Source organism: Acromyrmex echinatior, chromosome 1 (genome assembly GCF_024713525.1).
Source record: "Acromyrmex echinatior isolate Ae372 chromosome 1, ASM2471352v2, whole genome shotgun sequence".
Taxonomy (NCBI): Eukaryota; Metazoa; Arthropoda; class Insecta; order Hymenoptera; family Formicidae; genus Acromyrmex; species Acromyrmex echinatior.
The window spans coordinates 13,474,763-13,481,019 of NC_141852.1; the positions used below are offsets into that span (position 1 = coordinate 13,474,763).

The following is a 6,257-nucleotide window of genomic DNA, read 5'->3' on the forward strand; positions in this document are numbered from 1 at the left end:
AAATTTTTACGTTATTTGTTCACTTACTTGTAAATTGTTATTTTATACTAAGAAATGTTAAATATTAATTTAACACAAAATATTTAAACATTATAATTATATTATGTTAAATTAACAGTCAGACATGTTAAAAATTCAACAAATAAATTTTAAGAACTAGTTTTAACGTAAGTACAAAATGTTTTTTACTCTGTAAGAGACTGTGTAAAATAACAGATAAAATAATAGAGAGTATACAGCACCTCGAAGACATCAGTAATGATGCTATTTATAAACTCAGACATAATATACTTATATAAAATTAATAAAAATACATATAATATACTGTTGAAATATATAAAAAATCAAATTGTTTGTTCTGTAGTATAAAAGAAAACAATTTCCTCGTAAATTTATTGTCACAATAAAAGTAAATACGGGTCTAAGAGGTAAAAGCACAGCAATAATTTAGCTCCACGTATTTGTAATTACACGTATTGATTCGATGACAATGATATAATCGGCCACATGTGTATTCATTAGTTGAGCGTGAGAATCGTCAGAATCTCGCCCGTCTGTTTCATGCCGCTCATATATTTATAATTACACGAGATGTTAATTAAGCCGTTATCAATGTTACTGATTGTTTTGTCAAATGTTGCAATAAGTGTATTATGACTGACCGAAAATCAACATAAGCCGCTTACAGTAATCGTTCATTAATTATAACGATTCATAATCGTACAACGAAACAGACAGTATTTGTTGTTACGTCATTCGTTTCCCTGATGATGGAAATTGCGAACAGTCGCTTTCTCGTCGCGGTGCACGGGACGAGTAATAAGCGCGAAAATGAAAAAAGTTTGCACGATTACGAAACATTGAGAGAATAAAATTAAACGACCAGAAATGAAATAGGGCAATCTCGTACTACAAATTAGCTTTCTTTCCAACAATCACTGTTTGAGAGTTTAAAAAATTATGATCGAGAGATCCTTTCGCTAATTCGTTGATAAAGCATTTTCTTTGCATTAGAGAACATTAAAATCTTTGCAATTAACGAACGACACATGAAATAAAATTATTATTATTATTATATGGAATTTATAACAAGCGAAAAAATTTTTTTTAATTAAGATCTTTACTATTTCTTAATCCAATGTGGCTTTTTAAACTGTCAACATTTGCTTGATACAAGAACTTTGCAGTCTATATTTACGAAATTGGAGGATACAGACTGGTAGCTAAATTACACGAAAAAACAACGTGAAATTCTTAGAATTAGACTTAGACATCTAATTCTATATGATATCGTTCTACGAAAATTTATGTATATATATATATATATATATGCGTACAATATTGATGTAGTAATATGATGTAGTGATGTGACGATAAATCATATGTATGTAAGTTCTATTGAATCGGTAAAACAGATTTTGGGATCTCTCCCTTTGAATTTCTCTGCCTTGTTCCTGCGAAATAGAGTATCAAAGGCAATAAATAACGTCCCGAGGATGCGTATGGCAAAATGGAAGCGCAATCGTCCGGAAGAACTTAATCATATATCGAAATTATTTCTTCTACTGAGGCTTTTCGTGCACACCCTTCGCCTGCAGATATATCTCGACAATAGTGGTCACCGACCCGGCACGTCTACCGGGCAGGAATGGCGGCTCATCATGCTTCACTATATAACCTGAAGAAGATCCTGCTATATATATATAGTTCCTCTCTTCTCCTTTCTCTCTCTTAACGGCAGCTGCCTCTAGTACTCTGGCAACACCAGCACCGTCGTGTAATAATTTCATTTATTTGCTAAATCCCGCCACGTACGTGTCACGAATGATTAACGGCAGTGCGAAGATCCTCGTGCCTCCGCATACCCTCAGCAATATCCTTTCGAATGAAGGGGGAGGAGGGACCACCTATCTCCCGTCCGCTTTTTCAGACAAGAAAAAGTGAGCGAAACGGCGAGATATTGTAATTTGTCGGAATTAGGTTGGCTTACGTATCTAACAGTGCTTCACTTCTCCTATCTCAGTTTTTTTTTAAATTTTTAAAAAGAAATTTAGATTATAGATCTTCCCCTTTCGACCATTTTCTCGGATATATCTAAATAAAGCGAAAGAAAAATTATTGTAACATTGTTTGTAATAATTTACATGTAATAGATGTTTGTAATCCCTAAAACATACTATCTAATTATTTTTCCATATTTTAATTATAATTAATTCATTTAGTTTAATTGTAGAGAGAGAGAGAGAGAGAGAGAGAGAGAGAGAGAGAGAGAGAGAGAGAAGAGAACATTATTTATCTTATTTCAAAAATGAGACACTGAATATGACTCAACCCAACTTTAATTGTTAATAACTTTTATAAAAATGAACATGTTATAATAATTTTTTTTCAATCAAAATGTTAAACTTTAAAGAATACAACAAGCATAAATATATATCTTTATTAATAAAATAGTTATAATAAAAAAGACAAAAAAAACATTTTCAAAAATCATTTATTTCGAAAAATATGTAAATTGTTGGAAGAATTAAGGTAAAAACTTCTTAAATAGTGTTCCAAAAAAACTTTGATTTTATAGAAAAAAATATATCACAGTCGAATATTTTCAAAAATATACAACACATTTGGAGAATTTTCGATCGTTATCATTTAAAAATCATTTATTGATTAACATTGTTCTTTATGCCAAAGAGAAAGAATTTCTTAACGTGTTCAAATCTATCAGGTAGAATAGTCAACTTTCAAATGGTGCTCCCAGCAAGAGACTTAGAGTGTCTTTTATTTTGTGACACAAGTCGATACAAATGTCGTTCTATGTTTCTTTCCATTTCATGAATAACAAAGATAAAATGATATTTGATTGATATTGTAATTTGTATTATTAAATAGAGAAAGCATCCATAATAATACAATGATAATTTCATCTTTGTTTAATTTTAGCAAACAAGAATATAATGATTCATTATGTTACACTATATCATCTGTATCTCTTGCTGGAAAGCGCATCTAAATTTATAGAAATGCCATTAAAAAAAAAATCTGAGTATGCCATATCCAGTGTGTTATTTTGAGCAGAGTTTTTCAACTGAAGTGTCGTGACTGATGTCCATACTGATACGTCGCAGAGAGTCTTCAAATGTGCAGCGACAATTTTAGAAGAGGTGAAAAAAAAAACGAAAATATTTAGAAATAAGTAAAAAAGCGGGATAAAACACGTTTTAAAAATTGCGAAAATTATCTAAATTATATTGTGTTTACATTTTAATCAAAGTGATATCACCATTGCAATCAAATCAACTTTTAAAACGATAAGATAAAAGATAAAAATTTTAGAACTTTAATTTTTATTTCTGAATGTTATTTGAAAAGATCTATGCTGAGCACTGATCATTAGATATGTGCACCTCAGAAATTTAATCATCATCTGAGCTCAGAAATTTAATCATTACTTAATATGCTACAAATTGCAGAAGATTAAAATACATTGCTTTAGGGTTACAAGATTATCTTCAGTTTTTTATTCAAAAAGCGTAGATTTTTCAACGCACTTTACGGTTACGAAAATAAAGTTTAATATCTATTCGAAGGAATCGATTCTTCGGAAAGGGTTAAAAAGCCCTCGAAACATCTCCTTGCGAAAATCTCCGGAATGTACCAATTATCTAATATCCGTGTAAATATTGTCCTACTGCCAGGGACAAATTTGCTCTGAGATTTTCTCCGTCAGCGGCCCGCCACACCGCGCCACGTCTACCTCCCGGGAAATTCTTAGCGCTCCACTTCTACCTCTTTCTCTCTCTTTCTCCCATGTTTCCGGCGATGGAACTTGCGGAATAATTATCAGCGTTAATCAAGCAATTTAATTACCGACTTCTCGCGGGAGGCTCCTTCCTATCCGTGCGCGCGAGAATAATCGAAAGCAGTACTTTAACGGGGAAAGGGATAACTTTCCAACGCGAGAGGATCGTAAATACATTAGCCGGTTCCGCGGATGAAAGGAGAAACTTTTAATTTCTTTTAGAGTACCTATCTTCTTTCTCGAGTGTGCATGTGAGCGCAACCCTTTTCACCGTCGTGGACGTGGAAGAATAAAATGGTGAGAGAGCCGAATATAAAAAGAAATGGTAACGCATCGAGGTGTTCGCGTAAACAGACTCTGATGCAAAATAAATCTAATTTTCTCGTTAGTACATGCTACGTGCGTGATTATCAATTAATTTGGCATAATGTAATAGGATGTATTACAAATTAATCATTGATCAGAATAATGCAATCGGTGGAAAAGCCTAATTAACCGCGAGCTATATAATCTGTATTTAATAATTGCTAAACTTGTTCATTAAATACCAGTATATTTAATTTGCTAATTGATTCATGTATACATAATAGAATATACAAACAAATATTTTGTGGAGGCATTGCTGTATACACCCGGCGAGATGTTAGCGTAAACGTCAACGTTACGTTATCGCGGACACGACCGACCCCACAATGCTCTACGGGGAGATAAACTTCCGGTGAATGTAATGTACGGTAATTGTCCGCGAGAAGGGTAATTTCCGCTCAATCGACTACTTGAAGACTGACTATCAACCACCGCTAAAGATAACGTCTATTGCGAAATTAACGTAAATCCCTTGCTGTTCTAGAATCCTTATCTTTTCATGTTAAATGATAAGTTAATAATGAATCATTAAATTATTTACAGATTTTGTATTAAGATTCTTCTAAGATGTCTATGAACATCAAAATTATTAAAAATTTCTTGTATTATTAGGTGTTGGAATTAATTCGTAGCGTTTTTTAATGAAAGAATGTTATTTATTTCACATGAGCATTAAAAAATACATTAATGAAAGTACTTCCCATCACTTGTAAAACGCTACGAATTAATTCCAACACCTAATACTATTTTGGCTTCGGTTTACAGCTATGTTTCAAAACTATTATAACAAATCGGCGGACAGTTAGCTTGAACCAGAAAAGGCATAAATTCACAAAAAAATATAATTAGGCACGAAGAACCGCTTTGATCGAATAGCCTTTTTCACTTACGCGTGTAATAATAAATCAATTTTTTAAATAATGGTATACATTCGATACAGCGACGTAAACTCGTGTTTGAAACTCGTCGACAAATTGTTTGACGAAAATTCTGAATAGTAGATTCAGGACAGAGTTCAAACTTCTTAGAAGCTGATGTAAGATAACAAAGCTCACATTGCAAATATTTTTTATTCTTTATGTATGGAAGATCTTCGTATGGTTGATGAGGTACGAAGAGAACGTTACGTCAAGTGCAATTCGCAAGGCGTGTTTGTAAATCACGGATAGAGATTTCGCGAAGATTATAACCACCGGGGCAGCAGTAAAGGATTTGCAAAATTGAATTTACCACCAAGAAGGATGGGGAGCAGCTTACCAAATAACAATTAAATTTCGCGTCGTATTTATACTACAATATCAAGCTTAAACTAATTGAATTTTTTTGCGTGCAACATCAAATCAATCTTGAAAGCGAAGAGCTATCCATCAAAACACTTTCATATTATAAAAATTCAGAAATCGACGAAGACGTGATTATTTTATTTCTTTTTACTTGTACTATAATAATAAGAAATATTTTATCGATTTCTGAATTTTTATAAAAATGTTGTGCCAGATCACTTTTCATTTTCAAAATTGATTCAACGTTGTACGTAAAAAATTTCAATTAGCTCAAACTTGATATTATAATTTAACTGTGATGTATTTGTGTTAAAATCGATTCTTATTAAAATTTTTGTGTTGAATTTTTAACATATAATTGTTTATTCAAAAATTTTGTGTTAATAAATCAAAGTAAGGAAAGTGCCTAGCTTTTAGTGCCTAATATTTTTATATGTAAATTTTAAATACATTCAGTATAAACTGCGCGCCGCTTACCGTCGGATTTGAAACGCAATCATAAAAATAAAATAATATTATAATTAAATTGATCATGGAATTGATAATGATGACTACCAGCATTTTAAAAATTTATAAAGGACTTATTGCGAAAAATAGTATAATGAATTTTGTATTAAATTGATATTCAATATTTTTTAATAACACAATTTATGAATATGTGAACAATTAACATAAAAATAATATATTTTAAAATATAAAGATGACTAATTTACTATAAATGTTAATTTTACTGAAGAAATGTGCTTCTATTTATAATTTACGAATTGTGTCAGTGTTACATTTTTTATGTTAATTTTTTACTTTATATT

The 6,257-nt window shown here is 31.4% G+C and overlaps 1 protein-coding gene and 1 long non-coding RNA gene across 2 annotated transcripts in view; one reads left to right on the forward strand and one right to left on the reverse strand.

The window, feature by feature from the left end:
• The window catches only part of LOC147910986 (uncharacterized), a 486,594-nt gene that overhangs the window by 185,037 nt on the left and 295,300 nt on the right, over positions 1–6,257 (reverse strand). The gene's annotated exons all lie outside the window — the stretch shown is intronic.
• The window catches only part of LOC105146913 (uncharacterized), a 318,339-nt gene that overhangs the window by 104,184 nt on the left and 207,898 nt on the right, over positions 1–6,257 (forward strand). The gene's annotated exons all lie outside the window — the stretch shown is intronic.